Here is a 16,768-nt window from a genome sequence, read left to right as displayed (position 1 = left end):
TTGATTAAACCAACGGACGGGTAATTTAAATGCAGTCAGTATCGATTTTACCATACGCCGAATCATCGGATACATTAGAATAAAAAGTAGGACAGCTCCACAGGGGAAAATGAAATGCTTGAGTAACTCTGCATCTCTTCTTAACAGCCTATATTTCAAGTTTTGCCTACTTAATCTTAGTTCCGGAACTCGGCATTCAAGAAATTCTATTTTACTTATTACGTGGGAAATAAAACTTTCCAAGTTTCTCAAAACTGTACCCTTAATATAATTTTTTTTTCTTCATATCAAGAAAGTATTTTGTAGATAGCATATATTTCTAAAACTTTCTAATTATTTTTGAAGCAAAATTGTCTGGTTTTTTATTTAATATGAGTAAGATGATATTGCATGTTTTCGCTTACAAGAACATTTTATTTGTGCTTGCGCCAGATCTGTTTTGATTGCATCAAAATAGGGGAGAGGTGACAGAAAAGATTTAATTATGAGATTTGCTGGCTTTTTGAGCACTGGATAGATATCAAATTCCAATATTGACCATTGCTTGTGTTCGTGAGATTTCTTTTTAGTCTTCATTAGCGTGCTCTGAATGTATCATATTTTGTGTGATACTTATCTTTTCAATTACTGAAACTACTTTATAACCGCTGTTGAACAACTGACCCATTTTTGGGTTTACGACTAACACTGCACAACTCCGTAGCCTTGATAGTTTGAACCCAACCCAAATGACAAAAGAACTCCTTAATCAAGCATTGAAACAAATTAGCTTTCGCTAAGAACTTTTTGATGGAACTAACCTGTATTTGCGTTACATCGTGATGAAAACCTCCAACCATTTTAACTCATAATCCGTCTACCACTGAGGATATTTTACATCAGCACTGGTCAGTGCTAACAGGGAGCAGAATTTGTATCAACCAGTTGTCTCAAGAATTCGAACTTGCGTCACCTATTCGGGAGACGAGCAAGCTATACCCTGAATCAACGCGACTCAATTGAAACTATTTTATATAACCGAAGTTGAACATGCGAATAACAAAATTATAATTGACGCTAATGATGCTAAATTACCATATCACTACTGGTACTTCTAATATTGTAGTAATAGGTACCTATTATACTAATATAGGTATTCGGGTAAAGTAGTAAAAAGTTATTTCTATGGGTTTTTTACGGCTTACTCGTATTGGAATTATGACAAAAATTTTGTTTCCCAAAATTGTTTTCAATTTAATGTAATTGATATTCTAATTGACTTCTCATTTAAGATGTACATTTTATGTATGATTTTACAATTTCGTGTGAATAAAAAGAAAAATGTCAAATAAGTGAAAAATAATTTTTGAGTTTTTGTTCTTCACAGTAGGTCAGTGTTTCCCAAACTTATGACTTTTGTGTACCTCTTCTAAATTTTTCGTAGCACTGTGTACCACTAATAAAAAAATGAATGCATTTTTTACTACAAAAAAATTGCACAAAAATTAAAAATCACAATTGACTGTTGACACCACTAATTATTAACTGTTAACTCTGCAAAAAAATAGTCAATAGGAAAATACGTCATAGTAAATTTTCATGGCTAACTTTTTTTAAATAAAATTTCTTGATAATTTCGTTTGTTACAAGATATTTCGCATAAGAACGCGTACCCCCTCTTAAATGTTCCCATACGGTGGTACGCGTACCACACTTTGGGAAACTCTGGAGTAGGTTAATCGACGGAAAAGAATTATTTCAAGGGCAGCAGGTTTTTCACGAGTACTGTAGGCTTATTATATATCAAAGGTATTTATCTTGTACTCCTTAATGTTAAGTTAGTACCCATAGTGGTAGTATCTTTTAGTATTATTATTCATTAAGTATCTTGTAGTCAAAACAATTTAAAAAAAATTATTTTTGGTTCATAGAACAATTAAATTTAAAAAACTATGATTTACACCGTCATTTCAGCGCTTTCACATCAAATTGTTTATTAATACTGTTTTCAGGTGGCACTTTACAAGTTTTTGCAATTTTCTTTTGAATAAAAGTCCATTATACAGAAACACATTGCTGCCTCTTAGGAAATATTCTTATTTTTCACAATATCGATCTTCAGAACAATTTAAAAATGAGGCTTAAGCAGTTAAATAATTAAATTTGGTTAATTTAGAAGAAAATTTTATTACGTTTTATTTTACAAGTTATATTATGTCTCCTACTGTCTAATAAATTATTCTTACCAGCAAGCATGCACGCACAATTGCGTGTATTTTGTACATTGGGAAATGTTTTCAAAGATTTAATATTTCATTTCGGTCATTTAGATATTAATATATAAGTATTTACGACACAACTAAATTATCTATTCATATCTTATTAATAAAAATTAAAATTAAAACCTATTCGGATCTTTATTTTTTGATATTTTACGGTATAGTAAAACCAGGTTTCTCTCCGTTCACCCACTTAAGGTTATTTTTTGATCAGCTTTTCATAAAACTTTTAAAGTGAAAGTTTCGTCCAATGACTTAAATGTAAGATTTCCTGTTGATTATATTTGTGATACATAACTCAGAATAAAATGTATTCTTAAACTGCAATCACATGAAAAAAATATATTGTTCAAATTAACTAAAATAATACATCGCTAGAAAATAAACTGAGTTAAAAACAATTATTCTATCGTGATTCAAATTCTCTGGTGATAGTAAGTAATCAATTATCTGTGCAGTACATAGTTACTACCATAATTAGTATCAATGCAAGATATTGGGTTGTTTCTGAAAATAATTTAATTCTTTTAATAAAAAGGGATGACTATTTTATTTAAATGAATAAATATATTTAATCAAGTACTATCCATTCTGGTTCAATATCTATTGTGAAAAGGAATGACTATTTTATTTAAATGAATAAATATATTTAATCAAGTACTATCCATTCTGGTTCAATATCTTTTGTGAAATGGGATGACTATTTTATTTAAATGAATAAATATATTTAATCAAGCACTATCCATTCTGGTTCAATATCTTTTGTGATAGAATTATATTGCTACCAATAACACTCGCAAGACTATTACGTTCGATGTCGATAGTGATAGTGTTATATCGTTCCCAATAACACTCGCAATATTATCGTTGATATCGATGGTGATATAGTATTATCGCTACCTATAATTTCTTATACTATCGTGTTTGCTGTCGATAGAGGTAGAGTATTATCGTATTCGGTAATCGTAATATTCCTCGTGTCGTCCTAATGGTAACGTTGCTGTCGTGCATTCAATATTTATTGCAAGGGAAGGTATTCACGATATATCGTAAGAGTAATTTTTAAAAAACTTAGTATTAAATATTTCACGAATTATCGACAAGTAGAATATTCATATATTTAAAAATATAGAATATGAGTGATTGAGTGATTAATATTGATTATTGAATATGAACATATAAAATATAAATTCGCCTTATTCAAAATTGTTTTAAAAAAAAACTTCATCCGATTTTCCATTTCGAAAAAGAATGAAATTTTTTATTAAAAAAAACAGTAATTTCATCAGATTTTTCATTTGAAAATCGAATGAATTTTTTTTAGAGATATGAATATTTTAAAATTTTATTTTCAAATTGTTAAATACTTCCTAATTTTTCGTGAAAAGAAAAGAAACATTGACCCGTTGGCAGTTTCGTTCCGTAGGACGAATAGTAATAAGTGGTTACCATAGTAACATGTTTAAGTGTTAGATGATGCATACGTGCGTTAATATTGTATGTAAATTTGTACTATATCCTGGAATTGTCTTTTTCAAGAAAGTCTCTCTATATTTCATAAGTAATGAATACTATTCTATATTCAAGGCTGCTGAGTAAGGAAGTTGCTCTTCTCATGTTCTTATTTATAACTATAGCTGTTCTGTCATGTTTTCCACCTAGAATCAATGAACTCTAAGATAGGTTTGTTTCTGTAGAATATTAAAAAATGTGTATGAAATGCGCTTTATTATTCTTCTAAAAACTAAATTTTATTATCTTTGTAAAGATAATTTTAAGAGAAATTTTAAAAAAAAATTGACTGTACTTTCACAAAATATTTTATTGTAAAAACTGACTTTGGAAACGAAATATTATTGTAAAACTGACTTTTTACAAAATATTTATTTCAAATTTCAAATTCAAAATATTTATTTTAAAATCACTTCTCAATTTTCTTTTTAAAAAAAGATCCAATTAAAAAATACCTAATAATTGATTTACAGCAGGTTATTTTCAATTAACAACGTAAAAAGTTTTTATACTTGCAATAAATTTGGCATTATTTTTTTTACTTAGAATTTTCCTTTTTTTAAATTTGTGAAAGATTTGTTTGATTTCAACATTTTCTTAAAATTAATCTCCAATTAAATGTGGTTAGTAAATGACATTAAAATTGGACACACAACTCGATGAATCGATGATATGTAAATTTTTAGTTTAATTGCTCTCTGGATTAATTTATTTTTTAACAGAGGCTGATAAGAAAAATAGCTTTTGTTCCCTTTCTGGATTCTACAATTAATTTTTTCTGAAATTGTATTTGAAGTGTTTATAATTAAGCTAGGTATATAAAGATATCCACGGTTTCAAATTTAAAGTTTTCAACTATCATATAATCATAGTAATTGCTGGTAATCTTAGTTTTTTCCATATATTTAAAGGTCATAGTTAAAGGTTAAGAACATATTAAATAAAATAAAACAACAATACATCCTGTTTTCATGCATAAATTAACATTTGCGATTTCACGGCAAAATGTTATCGCATTTTTTAAATAACTGTTGTGTAAACCGAATCTGAATTCTAATTTCAGCTTTAATAAGATAACACAATTTTCTATGTAAACTGCAATTGAAAAATAACATTTAGTGTTTTATGTATAAATTAAGACATTTTTAATTTCACGGCAAAAATTTAATCGTATTTTTAAACAATAAAACTGTTGCGTAAAGTTTATCTAAATACAAACTTCAACTTGAGTTAAATTGAAAAATTTTCCACTCATTCTCTAAGCAAGAATTAACCTTCTGAGTTATATGAATAAGTTAACATTTTTAATTTCACGGCCAAAATTTATTCATCTTTAAAGAAAAAAAAATTAATAAAATTCTGCTTGAAGCAAAACTGAATTCAAATTTCAGTTTTAATTAGGTTATAAAAAGAAATCATATTAAAGAAAATACAATTAGAATCTGTAGGCAACAATTACCGCGTTTAGTTCTTCCGCGCGTTAGGTAAAGAAACCAGTTTGCAAAAACAAAAAGAAAAACAATCTGACCCAACAGCCCGACTGACCCAGCGACACATGTTTCGGAAGTAAACTAAGCAGAAAGTAAACTTCCCAATCAGCCCACCCCTAAGTCTAGGGTGTTCCTCCCGAACACTGAAACGCTGCAGGGAAAATAAGGTTACGGCTGATTCGAATTCTTGCAATGTTAGAAAATAATTTGATTGCTATTTGCTTCAGGATATGTATTGTTTACTATGATCATACTCATCGTTTTCCCTAGTTGTATTTTATGCATATGTATAATTTCAAATTGGAGGCACCACCCCTGCTCGCTCCGCTCTCCATTCTTCTCATTCATTGAGTGATTCTAATTCATTATTGTTTTTATTGAAGTCGGTATTGTCATTAATTAGTTAATAAAATATTTCAAGTAAGCGCATTTTGCTAATATGCTATTCGTATTGAAATGAATTGTTGACCTGGATTTTTCAAATAATCAACAGCACTCTAAGTATAAACAAAATGTGTTACGTAATAAGAAAAGATAAAAGTATTTTCACTCGTTAGCTATTTATGATAACCTTAATGTCATTAAAAAAATTTCTGTCATTTTTTAACTTTTAAATTCAGTTTTTTCAGATTTTTAAGAATTTTAATATAAATACTAAGATACTAAATCCGACAATATCTAATCTCTCTTTTATTACTTTTGACATTATCTCAAGTGGGAAAGTATAAAATGTATAAAATAAAGATCACGAAAGAGAGAAATAAAAAAAATTACAACATGCATAAATAATCATTATACAAAAAACGTAGGGAAACGTTTAAAAAAAAAGCATTTAAAATAGCAATATTTTTCAAACAGATGGAGTTTTGAGAAGAAAAAAAAAGTAAGTTTCACAAAATAATCATTTTAACACGTTAAATTTCAAACCTTTAGGTGCGCTTTTGAGGGCTGAAGAGTGGCCTGTTGGGTATTTTTTACTACAAGCTTAAATAAATAGTAAGAAGAAATTAAGGAAAATTGTGAAAATAAAAGCATTTAAAATTTAAATACCTTTCAAAAAGGAGGAGGTTTGAAAAAAAAACTTATTGATAAATTTCATAAAATGATCATTAGCATGTCAATTTTTCGTTTCATTTTTGGGGGCTGCTGAGTGTCCTGCAGGGTATTTTTTAGTTAGTTTAACAGTTGCTAATTTCAAATGCCTAAATCTTCAGTTTCTGCGCAAAAAAAAAAAAAGAATTTTCGAAACTTTTCATTATTTTTGCATAAAATATATTTAAAATAATGTTCAACGCTGGAATTTAATGCACGGCAAGTTCCCTGCAATCTTAATAAATTTTTATATTGAACTATAGTATCGAGTAATTAAATTTAAGAAATACTAGAATGTTTATTTTGCCAATATATTAAAAGTTACAGCAAATTTGAACCACATTATGGATCAATACGAACCCAGATTTCGAACAGTATATCCAACTAAAAAATATTTTGTTGATTGAAAATCATTTCTTGTAATACTATAAAAAATTTTGTTCTTAAATATACTTTAGAAAGATATTTTTATTCAAAAATATATGCATGAATATTAATTTTTTAACCTAAACTTCACAAAAGGTACTGTTCAAATATTTAATGCCTATTCGTATCGAAGTAAAATAAAGACGATATTATATGCGATCGTCTAGAAAGGAAATTATCTTAAGACATAAGCATCAGTTCATTAGATCCAAAGTTATTTACTTGTCTCAATTTCTGAAATGAAGGAACTATGATTATATTCAGTTTCCTCATGCTACATCTCTATACTTACAAGATTCTTTCAGTCCTAATATTTCAAACATGCAGTAGTTTAACTTCCTGAAGAAATTCCAGTGAGAGTTGACCCACAAAATAAATTGATGCAACAAGTTCCGGAGAAAATCGTTTGCACTTTATTGTTGTTGTATATTTATTATTTTGAAGCATTGCGCTTTGGATGAAAGGATTATAGGATTTTGAAATTTCAAAAATGGTTAATAAAAGAAATGTTAAATTTTTCATTTTTGTCTTGTTTTAACAAATAATTGAACTTAACGTCTAACTGGTAAACAGTTATAAGAAACAAACACTTCTATTTACCTTCTAAATTTATTAGAAATAATCTAAAATTTAACTGCAAAAAAAATTAATTTAGGTGTTCACTAAATTTCATTAATATTTAAATCTAATATTTTTCCAATTTCTTCACATAAATAATTATAACATTAAATTGTTGAAAAAAAAGATTTATAGCAAATTGGAAATTTTTAGAAAAATAGTAAATGTAAGCGAAAAACTTCTCGAAAATTCATATTAAAAATTTATTTTAATTATTACTATTAATGTTTAAAATTAAAATTAAAAAAGTTCTTCTTTAACTCACAACAAAAAAATTTTTTGTCATGGTTATTTTTCCTATCCCGAGAACATTAATGTGAACAATAAATAGTGTTAAAAACATAATTAAATATTTTCCTATAATTAAAAATTTCAAACTAATGTGAATAATGATATAAAATTTTTAAAATTCGGAATGATTCAGAATTTTGAACTATAAGTTCTGTACATTAAAATGTATCTAGTTTACTTCAACATAAAAAATGGTGGCAGATTTGTTTACAATTTTGTTACTTTTTATATTATCTTTAACTCGTGTTATTGCAACTTAACTTAAATTAGATTTTTTATTAGTATCTAAATTTGTTTTATTTTAATATTTTTAACAGAAAATACAGAAATTAAAATCATTCTTAGTATACAACAATTCTTTGATTAATGGAATTTTGAAACTTATAATTGTCAGCTATATTTGTGCGCCTTTATTTCTCTACATTTTTATGGACGCAGTCACTGAAGAGCCCAATTTGAATATAAAAATAATTGAACTTAAAAAGTTCTTAAAGTTTAAAAAGTTTATTTTATAATCTTCCTTTTTTTTAGCTACAAATTTCAAATGTTTTTTTTTCTGACATGATATTTAAATCATTGAATAATGGGGTCCTTTCAAGTATTACATAAGCAAATTATAGAGAAAGGGAAATATTGAAATTTATTGGGGTGAAATCAAGTTTTAAAGTTAAACAACATCTTAAGTAAATTACAATCTTGAGGTAATAATTATCTTTAAAAATAAGATTACGCATTATTTAAACAGCCCTAACAATTTTTACTTCAAATTTTAGAAGAATTTTATAAACATTCCTATAATGAAAATTTGTTTACAAAAATATTTGATATAATTTTTCAGACTTTTGGAACGAAGTATAATTTGTTCGAAATTCGAATTACGATGTTCGACTAACATTCGTCGTCGTCGTCGTCACTGGATTAAGACAAATGTTATCAGGCAATCGCTAAAGTAGGAAGTAAAAAAAAAAAAAAGTATAGCATTCACCAAGTGACCTTGAATTCCATGATTCGTAGCAGGTCAATGAATCGTTAGCAAGCCGGTATTCTTTTTCTTTACTTTTTTATTTACGGAAAAACACCTTTCACCTTTTATTTCCTGAAAGAATTTCACTTGAATGATTTCTTTCTTGGGATGCCCTATAAAATATCACATTATTCGGTAGAATATCTATCTCTATTGAGCAGAATATCACTATTGGGCAGAATATCTGTATTATATAAAGACAATTTTATTTAGGGAAGGAAATGTGAATAATGTGAAGCCTTTGCAATAAATAAATAGTTCTTAATCATTGTAAAAAAAGGAAATGTTTGATAGATTGAATGAAATAATTTCGTCCTTTTTATTATTACTATTTCACTAATTACGCTAATTATGCGTTTCAGTATTATTAAAAGTGTAATTAAGCTTTTTTTATTGAATTGATTGAAACTTCGCTAATGATTCAAACGTTATATCGTGTTACACGAATACCATAGAGAGGTTAATATTGCACTAAAACTAGTTACTTTGGAATGGTACATGGGTTTGGAATCGTGTACACTGGTATTCTGAAGTTAGGTTTTGACAAAATTAGTTCAAATAATATCTCGTAACTGAAGTTTAAGCGGAATACATGTAAATGAAACATTTCAAATTTCGTCTTCTGAAACTTAAAGAGTACATATACAAAATAAACATTTCAAATTTTCTTTTGAGGCTTAAAATGAATACATTTAGATAAATCAGATGTATTTCAGATAAACGGGAATGTAGCTAAAAGGTAATCTGAATGAAGTGAAAAACTTAGAATAATTAGATTTGAAAATTAACCGACAGTTAAGTTTTGCTAGAGTTGATCTTTTTCTAGTATTAGTTACGTCAGTAATATTTGATTTTCATTTAAGTTGATATTCTAAAAATTTCGGAGGGCAATTGACATCTTAATTAAGTTTAATTTTCAACAATTGATTTTACTTAAAATTGCAGCACTTCTATGAGAGGATAGAATAACGAGCATATAATTATGTTACTCACTTTTCGTGGTCTTTGTTACTCACTCTTTGTGGTCTATGTTACTCACTCTTCGTGGTCTATGATACTCACTCTTCGTGGTCTATGTTACTCACTCTTCGTGGTCTATGTTACTCACTCTTCGTGTTCTATGTTACTCACTCTTCGTGGTCTATGTTACTCACTCTTCGTGGTCTATGTTACTCACTCTTCGTGGTCTATGTTACTCACTCTTCGTGGTCTATGTTACTCACTCTTCGTGGTCTATGTTACTCACTCTTCGTGGTCTATGTTACTCACTCTTCGTGGTCTATGTTACTCACTCTTCGTGGTCTATGTTACTCACTCTTCGTGGTCTATGCTACTCACTCTTCGTGGTCTATGCTACTCACTCTTCGTGGTCTATGCTACTCACTCTTCGTGGTCTATGCTACTCACTCTTCGTGGTTTATGCTACTCACTTTGTGTGGTTTATGCTACTCACTTTGTGTGGTTTATGCTACTCACTTTGTGTGGTTTATGCTACTCACTTTGTGTGGTTTATGCTACTCACTTTGTGTGGTTTATGCTACTCACTTTGTGTGGTTTATGCTACTCACTTTGTGTGGTCAATGTTACTTCTATAGTTATCCCCTCAGAAGGTTTATCTTTGGATAAATATGGGTTCAAAGATTCTCTAGCGTTTGTCTCCCTCTCCTTTTTTGTCTATTTTTCTTCTTTTTAATACCGTAAGAGTTTGTTACATTTCTATCGTAGGTACAATTTGGCCCAGCATAGTCGCATTCGACTGCTGTACCATTAAACCATACATTTAATTCTTAACACATAGTATTAATCCCCATTTTACTTTGTAGATTAAAACTGCTGTTTAAGCAATTTGATCTTATTTTTTGCATAAAAATCTTCACTATCAATCGTGTTTTAAAAAAAAATGTTTTATTGTAGTCTGAAAGTACTGCAAGGATGTAGAAGTATTTTGAAAACAAATTAAAATAGAAAAAATTCTCAGGTTTCTTTTCAAAAATTTTAGAATAATGTTCTAAGACTTGATATTCTAAAATGAACTTGTATTGAAAACACCGCAAAGCAATGAGCCGTTTTTAATAGCCACTGAAGCCACGAGACCGTAATCCCGAACGAAATTAACGCACGACTCATTTTGAAAGCCACGCACGAATGAAAATCAGTCGGGAAGCAGATTTATAAAACAATTGTCTAATTGAGAACATCTAATGAGTTCTTCCGCATTTTTTTCTAATTCTTTTAACAAATCGATTCTTAATCTTTCTCAAAGATCAGAAGATGATTATTTGTTTCTTGAACAATGCTTTTCTTTAGTATAAATTGAATACGGGGTTTTTTTTTGCGCACTGTTCATGAAACAAAATATAAATGAAGAAAAAATGATATGGAATATCTTAAAGCAAATCAGTAAAGGTAACTAAGATATAAGTAATGTGCATTTTTTAAGATACATAGAACAACTATGTTGTTAATAGTCTTGATCCAATAAATTTGTATTTATATGTTTATAAGGGAATTGTATTTTTGAGGTACCTGCCAGGGGTCTGTCCAGGCCGAATTTGCTACCGTTTAGCGGTACCTTCACAAATTCAATTTTATTTAAAATGGTAGTTTCACAAATTCAACTATACGAAAAACGGTAGCTTCACAAAATACTTTTCCTTAAAATTTTGTATCCGTTAAGAAACATTAAATCTATATTTTTACCATGTTTTTGTGTTGATATTTTAATATAATTTTTAATTTTTTACAAATTATGTCTAAATTTTCACAAAATAGGTAACTTTCATAAAAACCTAGACAGACCCCTGCCTGCACTGAGCCATCAATTTATTGTAATTACATGAGTTTTATGTGACGGAGTAGTATTGCCACTAGGAGACAATTTAATACAGGTTCGTTAGGTACTACACATTATATGGGCAGATCTGTAAAACCTACAACTTTTGATAATAAAAAAAAATAATAATAGGCACACTATTTTTACACCTCCAGAATTGTTTGAAAATGTATAAAATATCAGAAAATAATCGTGAACATCGAAAATTCTGATGCCCTTATAAGTATAAACGAAAAATAAAAATTTTTGAACTGATTTTTCTAGGTCTATAATCACAAATTGTCATTCGGTGAGGTTACAGTTACGATGTCGTACCGTAATCAGAAGCAGATCTAAAAAGTAAATGTTAAAATCAATCAAAATTTCGATCACGCGTTTGTCATTGCCTAATTTATTTTCTGTGTTGTGTGCATCGCATTGCGTTGCATCTGAGTAAAGTTTTCGATCTATTCTCTAGGACAGGGGGCGCCAAACTTTTTTGATCATCGACCCCTATATAATTTTTCGAAATCTCCATCGACCCCCGCGAAAGTAATTTTCTGTTAATTAAAATAAAACTATATTAGATACTGTGTTTGTACATTTATTTTATGATTTTAAACATTTATTAAAGTAATAGTACATTGTGTAACAATAATTTTATGAAAAATATATTAATATTGAAATTTAAATACCTTATTATTAAATAATACGTAATTATCCATAAGTAGATATAATAAGTAAAGTAACTAAAGATTTACTGCTTCTTGATTAATGAGATGGGTGTGCCTAGTGTTTTTTTGCAAGGTTCGCTATATTGGGTTCAAAATTGGTCAATTTTAATTTTCGTCAAAATTGGTCAATTTTGTAATTTTCGTAAAAAAATACAAAGTGTGCTATAGTTTTGTCGCGGGCTGTACTAATCCATAGTACTAATGCTTACATTTTTTTGTGCATTGATAATTAAAATTGATATCTAAACCAAACGAATGGTTTTGTCGAAACAATAACTAATTATCCAAAACTGTAAAAGTTTTAATAATGACACTGCAAATATTCAACACAGTTTGCAAAGATAGCTGAAACTGCGTATGATATTTGCATTTGTAACGTCAATGCTCGTCACACGTGACATTTGGACAAACGCACATATGCATATGACTTATAAACTGCGCTGAGTTCGTGCCACTGCGCGGTGGTACGTAAATACTTGTTTCACCCCAATAAATATACGTTTATTAATTTATGTTTTATAAAGAAACTGATATTGAGTCAATTATAAAAAAAAAAAATCGCAAATTTCACATACTTAATTAGGTATGTGTGATTTGCGTATTGAGAAATGTTTTTTTTTTCGATCCACAATCGACCCTTCCGATTCGGATCGACCCCCATTCGCCCCCCTGTCTCAGATCGACCCCCGCTTTTGTTAAATAGACCCCTGGGGGTCTATATAGACCACTTTGGCGACCTCTGCTCTAGGATGTCCAGACCGTGACCCTGACAAACCGTATCCTCAGGATTAATTAATTGAATTTAACATATCAGAACTTAATTTTTTCCCTATGTTTTACTAATTGAAGATATTTTTTGACTGAAAATAATTAAAGTAAGCCTTTTTATACATTTTATAACAATTTAAACTTTTTCAATTGGTTTATGATACTAATAATTTTTGATGAAAAATAAAGGGTAAATATGGATGAAATTATTAGAAAGAAAAAATTACTGAATAGAAGAAAAATTGGTTCAATAAGTTTATATGTTTATTAAATAAATGATACTTTTGTCTTTTTTTTATTTTTAAGGAAATGTATATAAACCTAGAAAAATTAGTTCAAAAATTTTAGTTTTTTGTTTATACTTATAAGGGTATCAAAAGTTTCGATGTTCACGATTATTTTGATATTTTATACATTTTCAAACAATTCTGGAGGTGTAAAAATAGTGTGCCTATTATTTTTTAATATAAAAAGTTAAAGGTTTTAGAGATCTGCCCATATACAATGTGCAAGGATTATTTTAAATGAGAATTTAGCACAAGACAATTCTATAATTGTGTTCAAAAATTTTCGATTCGTTTAAAAAATTCTCTGGATTAAGTGACATTGGCCAAAATTAAAATGGACATTAAAGGAACTTCATTAAAACGCGAATACAAAAGTTTCAGATGAAAAAGAAGAATCTTAATTCAAAGTAATAATAAAACTTCTATATAAATAAAACTTGATGATATTCAAAATGAATATTGTAATATTTGATAACTTATAACTTAAGACTTACTTTGAAATCGACAATAAACTTTAAATATATATTTTTTAAACTGAAAAAACTATCGGCAAATCCGATTCATTTTTAAATTTAATTTTATATAACAAAGAACGTTTATAAATTTTTTTACTTTTGATTTCATGATGCATTTTCAACTTCGCTCTCCCATTGTGAGCTGGCTGCTCAGAAGCATTCGAGCTGATGGTTTTATGCTAATTTTATCTTTCCAATGATTATTGTCGAAGATTCCATTGAAAAAGATGCATGGATAGCTTTTTTTTATTTAATGATTTATTAACAAATTTGTTGGTCTGTAAATCATCAGGTTAGCTCGTTACTAAAATATTTTCCCCTAAAAGCCGCCGAGTTATGTATAAAGTTTTTTTTAGCATTTTTTAAAAGTTTTTTGTAATAGTTAAAACTTATTTTTATTTTTAAAAAATTCTTTTATTTTATGTACACTAAGAATTTTCAATGGAATTATTTTAATTTTATTTTCTTGTATAGATAAGATGTATAAAGCAGGTTTATTACGAACTTCGGGCTCTTATATTTTTGTATATCTTGCTTTCAAACCATTAATTAAAAGCGCGTTCCTAATTGTTTTATATTTTTAAATCACTTTCAAAAAAATTAATATTTCCGGTAAAATATTTTTCCGAATTTTGAATTTAACTTATAGTGTGTGCTTTAATGCGATGCCTTTAATTTAAATATTCCTTATAGTATAAATTTGACTCCGTCGAGCTGCGTTAGCTTTCAATACCATAGTGTTGAAGATAAAAAAAATGACTTACAAAGAATATATTACAAAGAAAAGCTTTTTTTTAATACTAAATTCTAAAACTTACTGAAAAAAATTAAGATTTTTCTATAAAATCACGCAATTCTCCTTAAACTTTGAATGTTTTTAAATTAAAAAAAGTAAATAAAAGAAATACTAAATCTAATTTTTTTTGCATTTTAAGTCTGATACATAAAAACAGTCTTTGCACATGCAGTTTTAGTTACGATGATGAATAGAACTCCAGTGGACATCTTATTTAAATGTTCTTACTAGTGGAAAAAATTCAGAAAGGGAGATATTCATTTTATAGCGGAAAATAATAATACAAATGATACTTCTTTCGGTAGCATAAGTTATATTTTTCATAGTTAGGTAAATTTTATTGTGTAATGTTTTACATGCAATTACTTTGAGAATGATTTTTTATATCGGAGTGAAAATTATTCAAACAATTAAGTGAAAATATTTTTCATGTAGTTTATAATTATTTATAAAATGTGTTATATGGTACCTTAATGAAAATCTAAGACATGAAGAAATTAACCAAAATAACTACGATTGTGATTAGAACACTAGGGTGAAAAATTGTTAGAACACTTGGGCAAGAAATTGTTAGAACACTTGGGCGAGAAATTGTGCGTACGACACTGGGTTGACAAATTGTGCGTACGACACTGGGGTGAGAAATTATGCGTACGACACTGGGGTGAGAAATTGTGCGTACGACACTGGGGTGAGAAATTGTGCGTACGACACTGGGGTGAGGAATTGTGCGTACGACACTGGGGTGAGGAATTGTGCGTACGACACTGGGGTGAGAAATTGTGCGTACGACACTGAGGTGAGAAATTGTGCGTACGACACTGGGGTGAGAAATTGTGCGTACGACACTGGGGTGAGAAATTGTGCGTACGACACTGGGGTGAGAAATTGTGCGTACGACACTGGGGTGAGAAATTGTGCGTACGACACTGGGGTGAGAAATTGTGCGTACGACACTGGGGTGAGAAATTCTGCGTACGACACTGGGGTGAGAAATTGTGCGTACGACACTGGGGTGAGAAATTGTGCGTACGACACTGGGGTGAGAAATTGTGCGTACGACACTGGGGTGAGAAATTGTGCGTACGACACTGGGGTGAGAAATTGTGCGTACGACACTGGGGTGAGAAATTGTGCGTACGACACTGGGCTGAAGAAATTCTGCGTACGACACTGGGCTGAGAAATTCTGCGTACGACACTGGGGTGAGAAATTGTTCGAACACTGGAGGGAAAGTTATTCTCAATTTAAAGTGAAAATTGTGCGAGAATTAAAGCTAAAATAATTTCTGCCAAATGAGTTTATGTTTATATAAATGTTATGCTCTATAAAAAAAATTAAAGAATGGATAATAACTTCGATTTTTGTGATTAAAACACTAATGGGAAAATCTTAATCACTTACCTGAAACTCATTCTAGCACTAAAATGAAAATTATTTCAACCTAATAAGTTTACAAATAATCTAAAGAAAAAGTTACATTTGCTTCTCGAATGAGCACCAAAAAAACTGAAGAAATTAATGAAAATGGCTTCGACTCCAGCTATCAAAGAAACAAAGGACAGAAAGTTGTCATGAAAAAAAAAACATTTACAACGTCGACAGGATTTTTTTTAAAACAAAGATGAAAACATCATTAATATAGTTTGTGACTGGATCGTAAAAGCGTATTTTGCAACTACTTGATTTCATTGTTTCAGAAGAGTGGTAGAGACTATTTTTTCGAAAGATTAATCGGATAAAAGTTCAAGATTATCAATTCTGTCCTGCGTGTCTGTATCTCATAAAAGTGGACACGTCAGATATTTTTATTAGCTAATCTGAATAATAATTTTTGAAAATAAAAACTTTTATTTTGTGTCATGATACTTAGTAGCATTGCTTTAAAGTGGGCTAATGAAGTTCACGGAATGAGATTAGTATTTAGGTTTGAATATTCAAAAGAGGATTACAGTGAAGAATACGTTTACGGTTCTGTTTTTATCAAGAAATGATATTATATTTTAATGAATGCATTAAATAAAATAAAATATTAAAAATATGCTACCGTTGAAATATTTTAGGGTAAACATACTTTTGATGAAGTATTCGTTTTAACATTTTATTGCAACGTTTTAACGAAAATATTGCTACTCTCAAAACATT

The 16,768-nt window shown here is 29.0% G+C and overlaps 1 protein-coding gene across 1 annotated transcript in view; it reads left to right on the top strand.

The window, feature by feature from the left end:
• The window catches only part of LOC107446858 (patched domain-containing protein 3), a 60,731-nt gene that overhangs the window by 12,622 nt on the left and 31,341 nt on the right, over positions 1 to 16,768 (top strand). The window lies entirely within an intron of this gene.

Source organism: Parasteatoda tepidariorum, chromosome 9, assembly GCF_982258835.1.
Source record: "Parasteatoda tepidariorum strain Cologne lab strain chromosome 9, Ptep-v5.0, whole genome shotgun sequence".
NCBI classification, from domain to species: Eukaryota; Metazoa; Arthropoda; class Arachnida; order Araneae; family Theridiidae; genus Parasteatoda; species Parasteatoda tepidariorum.
The sequence above is the reverse complement of the archived record's forward strand: the minus strand, read 5'-3'. Positions and strand labels throughout refer to the sequence as shown.